This window comes from Gadus chalcogrammus, chromosome 16 (genome assembly GCF_026213295.1).
Source record: "Gadus chalcogrammus isolate NIFS_2021 chromosome 16, NIFS_Gcha_1.0, whole genome shotgun sequence".
NCBI classification, from domain to species: domain Eukaryota; kingdom Metazoa; phylum Chordata; class Actinopteri; order Gadiformes; family Gadidae; genus Gadus; species Gadus chalcogrammus.
The window spans coordinates 31,168,126-31,175,651 of NC_079427.1; the positions used below are offsets into that span (position 1 = coordinate 31,168,126).

The window sequence follows — 7,526 nt, forward strand, 5'->3', positions numbered from 1 at the left end:
TCTATTATGCGGCTTGACCTTTTGACCTACCCATATCAAAACACATCTGGTGTAATCAACTAACTGCCGCACACATAACAAAAAGCTTATTTTTTCCAAAAACACACCTTTTGATTTTATACTATTTTTTTAATGTTAAAAAAGGCCATAAATCTATTATGCGGCTTGACCTTTTGACCTACCCATATCAAAACACATCTGGTGTAATCAACTAACTGCCCCACACATAACACAAAGCTTCTTTTCTCAAAATACCTACCCTTTGATTTTATATATATTTTTTACTCTCAGAAAACACTATAAATCTATTATGCGGCTTGACCTTTTGACCTATCCATATCAAAACACATCTGGTGTAATCAACTAATTGCCCCACACATAACACAAAGCTTATTTTCTCAAAACACTTACCCTTTGATTTTATACTATTTTTTTAATGTTAAAAAAGGCTATAATCTATTATGCGGCTTGACCTTTTGACCTACCCATATCAAAACATACCTGTGACCCTGTGACCTATACTATATAAGTTTGCGTGCAAAAAATGTAGGCAGGCTGTACTTTTTATACACACTAAGTAATTTAATGAATACAACTTACAACAATGAGAAATATTTACATATGAACAGGAAATCAAATAGAATTATTGGTTATCGCACAGGGTACATTGCCATTGTGCCAGTTCTTCTGGAACATGTACCATCTGGGCTGCTGTTAGGCACATGTCATGGAACCACCTTCCACATGAGTCACACTGGGTCTAAAAAGATAAAATAATTTAATATCTCATATTGGCGATGTGATTTTTTGGGTGCATAATGTAAACGACAAAATTAAAATAAAATCACAGATTTATTTATATTCTCCGATACACATTCCAGCATTTATATTTTTGTGTCGTTGGATTTCAGGCACCTACCCAGTCAATTACTACTGCCTCAATGTCTTTGTCTCTTGGAACATCCTGCAGGCCACACATTGAACAGTAGTCTTTCTCTACAAGAAGAACAACAACATTAATTTATGTAGTGATTTAAAATTTACTCCCACACTGCATTACTGAAGGGGAGAACCTCAATAACCAAGTACCAGCATGCAGCAGCTTCTGAGTTACATATAGCAGTCAGTTAAAAACATTTATACAGCAGAATTAAGCAATATCTCTTATTGATAACCCTAATAATTGTATGTATATACCTGATGCGGACAGTAGCTCCTCTGCCATCTCTGCCCGGAGACAACCTATAGCCCTTGGCGAGTTCTTTATATTGAATGAAGGAATCGCCGGAAAAGACTGGATTGCCTCTTTAGCCATGTCAAAATAACATGCGTTACTGGATTGTAGTCAAGTACTTGTCAAGCGTACTTAGGGGTGTTCTGAATCTTCTTGTAATACCTGCATTACAAATACCCCGCAGCTTGTTGAGTCCTGCTGGACTGGGTGTGGAACTGTTGCGGCTTTCCACTTGAGGCTGCCCCCCACCTGTTTGCCGTAAAGGTTTTGCCGCATCTGAAAGTAGCGGCTGGAAGACACAATGCAATGCACCAATGTCTAATTTTCTGTAGTCTCAGAACTCTGGCATGTATGCAGATATCATGACAGTATCATCCAGATACTGTTGAAGCATGAGTCAGGATGTCCAAGTTTGTGCTCATTTCTGACAACTTTACAGGTCTAGAACCATTTGACAAGGTTTATTTCTGAATCGCAAAGTATGTTGAACTGTGACACATCACATCTATTTCAGTTTGCGGATGTATTTTGGTTAATTTATTTCCACACACAATTGAAATGATGCTTCACTGGTAGTCGGACAGTTAATTTATATTTTGCATTATTTTCTTACTTGTAGGATTGAACAGCAGTTGTGGAGAGGTGAAGATCTTGTTCTGCAGCAGCAGGATCCATCACAAATATACTCTTTGAAGGTGCATGAAGATACTGGGAAAACATAAGGAAAAAGCAGGAGCACATTACGAAATCCACAATTATCCTCTGATAACGTTATTTGCAAATCTTTGTGTTGTTGTAGCCTACTCACCACGAACCGCCAGTGGTTGTTATTTACATTCACAAATGACACAGCAGCGTCAAAGGTATCCAGGTTCACCTGTGTAAAAATGAGCACAACAGCATGAGGCAACACATTTTGTTGGTCAAATTGGCAGTAAGCATCAATCAACACGTGTTACGGTGGCCTTACTTTTCGCATCAGGTGTCGACTCATTTGCTCCCTTGAACCTCCAAGAATTACACCATTTGTGTAATGGTCTATTTGAAAGATTCGATGAGCAGGATCGTGCTGTTCAAGGGTGGCTCGCATGTAAGCTTCGATGACCTGTAAGGACATTCACCACATGTTCAGTTACATAATTTGTGAACTGATCCGTTTAGTTATTTCCTCATTGCATTTGGAAATATTTTAATAAGTGAACACTTTTATCTGTGAATTTCATAATAAAATATATTTTTATCTTAATCTTTAACCTGCATTAATTCATCCTTCTCAATGTATTTGGATATGAATCAGGATTTCATTTTCAGAATTTTAATAAGGAGGACCCAAATGTATGACCAGTGAAACAAGGCTTAAATCAATCCAGACTTTACTTAAACATAAAAGATTGTCTCAATAACATTAATAGTCATGCAGAAATACTGGTATAGACTTCAACAGTCGCCCACACAGCTGATTCCGGAAGTTAGAATTTAAAACAATTGTATATGAACAAGCGATTCTGAGACAAAACGGATTAGATGAGAACACAAAATGGAGGGAACAAGCAGACACAGGAAGCAAAGACCAATTAAGGAGAATGGCGGAGACAACACATGATAGATAACGGAGCCCATGATCAAAAAAACAAAACAGAAACAAGGAGCAATACACATGGGCAGCAGGGTGGCCAGTGTTTTCAAAATCATGACATGAATCCCTTTGATATTGCAAGGTTCCAGAGTTATTTGTTCATATTTATTAATAAGAACACTGATGTGAGTTACTTACCTCACCACAGATCAGTTCTTGTGGGCGTAAGGTCATAAATTCGGAATGCCGCAGAGTAAAACACTGGTCTCGTGACTTTATAACTGACACCACCAGTTCAGTCTCACCTTGTTCCCACAGTGTTTTTGTCTGTAAAATAAATTGTATTAAATGACAACAAAACTGGTTGAAAAACATTGTTGTTATATTAGCCTACCTGGTTATATCTTATCATACCATTTTTTTACATTCTTTCCCCTGGTCCACTGTGACTGCCAGCTGGTTTGGTGTAGCAGGTAATTTGACTCTGCTTTTGTCTGCTTTTTCTGAGATAGCTGGTTCTCCTTTCCTGACTTTGTCCCTTTTCCCCCCAGCCTTTCTGATTGGTTCTGGTGTTGTTTGTGATGGATTTATTTTATCAGCTTTTCCTGAGGTATCTGGTTCTTGTTTTCTGTCTGTGTGTTTTATTTTGCTAGCCTTTACTTTGGGTTCTGGAATTGTTTGAGGGGTATTGTAAAATTTGGATTTCTTCACTTGGACAATGGGTTCTCCTCGTTTCAGCCAGGTCTCTTCAGCCTGGGACACCTTTTTTGTTGATTTAATTGTTTTTAAGAGTATATTTTCTGGTAGATTATGCCTGAGAATGTGTTCGATGTACCTCCCTTTGAGAGAGGAATACATAGTTCTGATAAATTCTGCAGGCCTAAGGTTTTTTTTTTTGGAGAGGATGGAGTGTTTCACAATGCCAAACCACGTTTCTACATGACAGTTAGTGTCTCTGGTCTGTTCTTCAGATGTATCCGGAACAAGGGTCTTGTCTCGGGCATAGCGTCTCAGGTCGCCAAGCATAGCACCGCTCCACAGTGGGAAGATCCCCATATAATTACCCAAAAGCACCTTTAATATCGCAGGACAGTGGTAGCGGTTTGGCTGATGTCCATCCTCATCCTCCTCTGCCTCTCCTATTGCTGTCTGGGCTTCCTGAAATGCTTCTTGGAAGCATTTGGTATACGGGGACCTACCCACAATTGTCTGCATCCGCTTCTGCTCTTCCTCCTCCCATCCACTCTCTGTGACTATGTCCCCATTTTCGAGGGTTGGGTTGTTGCCCTTGGCTATCAGTTGTTGCAGAAAGTCTAGGCTTTGATCAACAATTGGAGGCACATGTTCTGCCAGCAAGACAGTACAGAGATGTTTGAAAATGTCCTGGCCTGACTGCAGGGACACTGTGTTTTGTATTCGTGCAAACACGAAAGTCACAAATTCTCGGAGACCTGGGTCATCTGTCTTGCGGCTGACAGTGTTGCTCACTGCTTTGATGATGTGTGCCGAGCAGAGGTGGAGTATTGTGGTGGGTTTTATTTCATCCCACCTTTTTTGTCTATTAATTATGGTGAACGTTCTTGCCAGATATGCATCCACACTCTCTCTGTTGAACGACAGTAGTGTGGCCTGCATTAGTGCCCAACTGAAGTCTGTTTCAATTTGATTGACACGGTGTGTTGTGTATTTGCCTAATGTGTGAAGAAACTGAAGTAGCCAATATACCAGAGGTGGAACTGAATGGTTATTCGAAAGGAGCTCACAGACAGGGAGAGGGGGAGCATCTCTGCCCGCTCCAGGCAGGGTGAGGGCATAGTAAAAAACCCTTTTCTTGTCACCAGGCATCTTTCTAACAACACCTCCTGTAGCATCGAGGTACAAGGCTACCTTTTTTTCCCTCCTTAAGTGGTTGACCAAAATGCTTAGACCAACCTCTGTGGACAAGTGTACAGCAAATGGGTTAATCTGCAGGACTTGAATGTAGCCTGGCATGTTGACATGACTGCTGTCACATTCTCTGATGATATCCTGTGTGAGTGAAAGTTCAAGAAGAACATTGTCGTGAAGCTGCTTGCTTTTTTTCATTTCTGTTGCAATTTCCTTCAGAATGTTCTTGCTTAAGCTGTGGGATAAATTGCCAGCAAGTAATTCATGCAGTGGAGTGGAACGCAACCGACTATAATACACCCTGCTAATGCCTTTTCTCACAGCTTTCGCTATGTGGCCTCGTTTTACATTGCTTGCTGGTCTACACCTGGTTTCATTTTTAAGGTGACGGACAAGTCCAGAGCGATGTACAGACATTTTAATGATATTCTGTTTTTTTGATGGTCTTTCTGCCATTTGTATCAAAAAACAGGCCTTGCAAGTTAAAAACTTGCATACCGCACGGACAGACAAGTATGGGGCCCTTCGTTTTCTGCTACCTGGTACACGTATGTGGTGATACGTGAACTTTAGCACACAACCTGGATGCTGTTTTACGATCTCATTGTAGAGTACATTGGTCCATGGTGTAGCTAAGTTAGCTTTTCCCTTTTGCGGTGCTATTAATAGCCACTGGTGTCTTGTTAAAGTTATGTTGAATTTACTTGGCATTGGTGGTATCTTTCTGTAACGACTTGTCTCTTCCTTCACCTTCATCGTAGACTCCTCTGATTCTATTGTTCGCTCTGAATCCTCCTCATCATCTTTCCCTTGCTCCACCTCTGAATCCTCATCTTCCTCAGACTCCATGCCTCTCTGTTTGACTTTCATAGTTTTGTTCTCCACCTGCTCAACATCTGACTCACTTTCTGATTCTGTGCCAGTCTGTATCTCTCTGTCATCATTTATATCAACAGACTTTTCTATCTCTGAATCATCTTCTTCCTCTTCCTCAGAGTCTGTACCTGTCTGTGTGATCTTCTTACTTTTAATCTCCCCCTGCACCACCTCTGAATAATTGTCTTCCTCAGACTCTGTGCCTATCTTTTTTTTCCTTTCATCGTTTTCCACCTGCTCAGTGTCTGCATCATCTTCTGACTCTGAGTTGGTGTCTGTCTCAGTTTCCCTATCATCATTTGTATACATCTGCTCATCCACTGAATCATCTTCTGACTCTTTCCCCTGTCCCCTGTCATCATTCCTGTCATCATCATTCAGTAGCTCTAGCTCTGACTCTTCTTTTACTTGATCGGACACTGTGCCTGTCTGCGTCACCTGGTGGTCTTGCTCAACATGTTGCTCTTGGGAAGCACTCAATATATGTCCTGTGGCCTGTTCACTCTGTCTCTTTAGTGTTGCCTCCACCCTGGTTTTTATGCCTTTTCGGTTTAGTGTCCATGTAGTGTATAGCCACTTACGGTTGTTTGAGTTGTCTTGGCCAAAAACCACTGAAGCCAGTCGAGTCAAAACCTCAGAGCTCGATGATATATGGTTTGGCAAAATCCCAATAGCGATGAAACTTTGTAACACCCTGTCTTCTCCCCCAGCAACTATCCAAAGGTCCCTTCTGGTACCTCCACGTCCTCTCCGTATTTTTGGCATGATTTATTTTCATTCATTTGTAAGTTTAATAACATCTAGAGTAATAAATGGAAACACAATTACATATTGAAATCAACTACTTCCTGATTAAACTGAGTGTTTAAAGCAGGTTTCAAAAAACATTTGCGCTCTTGTTGCCAAAGACAAAATAACATAATACAGATACACTTGTTTTTACTTTATATGTGTATTGTATTTAATTGTTTAATCGAATTTAGCTTATACACTTAGTGTTTAAAGTGTATCATAGTCTAGCTAGCTTGTGTTCAGCTTGTGTTAATTTAATTTAGATAATTGATAGATAGATGATAGATCGATTATAGATAATCTATCAATCAGTTCACTACACCTTAAACACTCAGTTTACTAGCTAAATGCGATTAAATAATTAAATACAATACAAATATAAATATAAAGTTAGCAACGCTAATAAATGTCATTTGTAAAATAGGTGTTATCTGTTTAATGTTATTTCGTCTTGTGACGCTCAATGAACGGGCGCGAATGTTCGCGCCCGATCATCCGTTGCCAGGCAGGTTTGGAATGGATTACGTAGGTGGTACAATTTTCTTCCTCGGTACAATTTTAGTGTGGCAGCGCCCGCGCTTAATTAATTAATTAATTAATTAATTAATTAAACTAGGGTGCACTCACACTAGGCAATCTGGCCGTGGGGCCTGCCCGAAATTCCGACAGCTCATTGTTCCGACGGATCAATGGTCCGAAATATTTCCCATTAGATGGACATGCCACTATGCCGACGGTTCAATGTTCCGAAAACGGAACCCATTGGTCCGAAGGTCCGTATGTCCGACTTTTCAGAAAGGAGGCGCATTAGGCCGACGGTTCAATATGCCGAATAGGCCTACATATTAAGAGTTTTATACCTCGCTCTCTCTCTATCCAAAATACAACATAGGCCTTCATATCACGTTCATGATGAATAATGGAGAGCAAAGTGACAGCGCTTAATTTCGACACGGTGTTTCATCCCCATGGACAGAGAGCGTAGGTCTAATTCTCCACACACACACACACACACACACACACACACACACACACACACACGGAAAAGTATTAGTCCTTGTATAACGTGCGCTTCATACATTCACCTCTTGTGACCGTTCAAGCCCACAGCAACAGTCTGGCTTGGTGAAGTGCAGTGTTGGAACTTAGCCTACATCGTCT

General features: G+C 40.5%; 1 long non-coding RNA gene across 1 annotated transcript; it reads right to left on the reverse strand.

Annotated features, from left to right (window-relative positions):
- Positions 1-388: 388 nt before the first annotated feature.
- Positions 389-1,274, reverse strand: LOC130405289 (uncharacterized). The gene is made up of 3 exons (XR_008904331.1): positions 1,198-1,274; positions 920-996; positions 389-760 (listed from the first exon to the last, which is right to left on the reverse strand). It is a non-coding gene; the product is annotated as an uncharacterized LOC130405289 (long non-coding RNA).
- Positions 1,275-7,526: the final 6,252 nt, after the last annotated feature.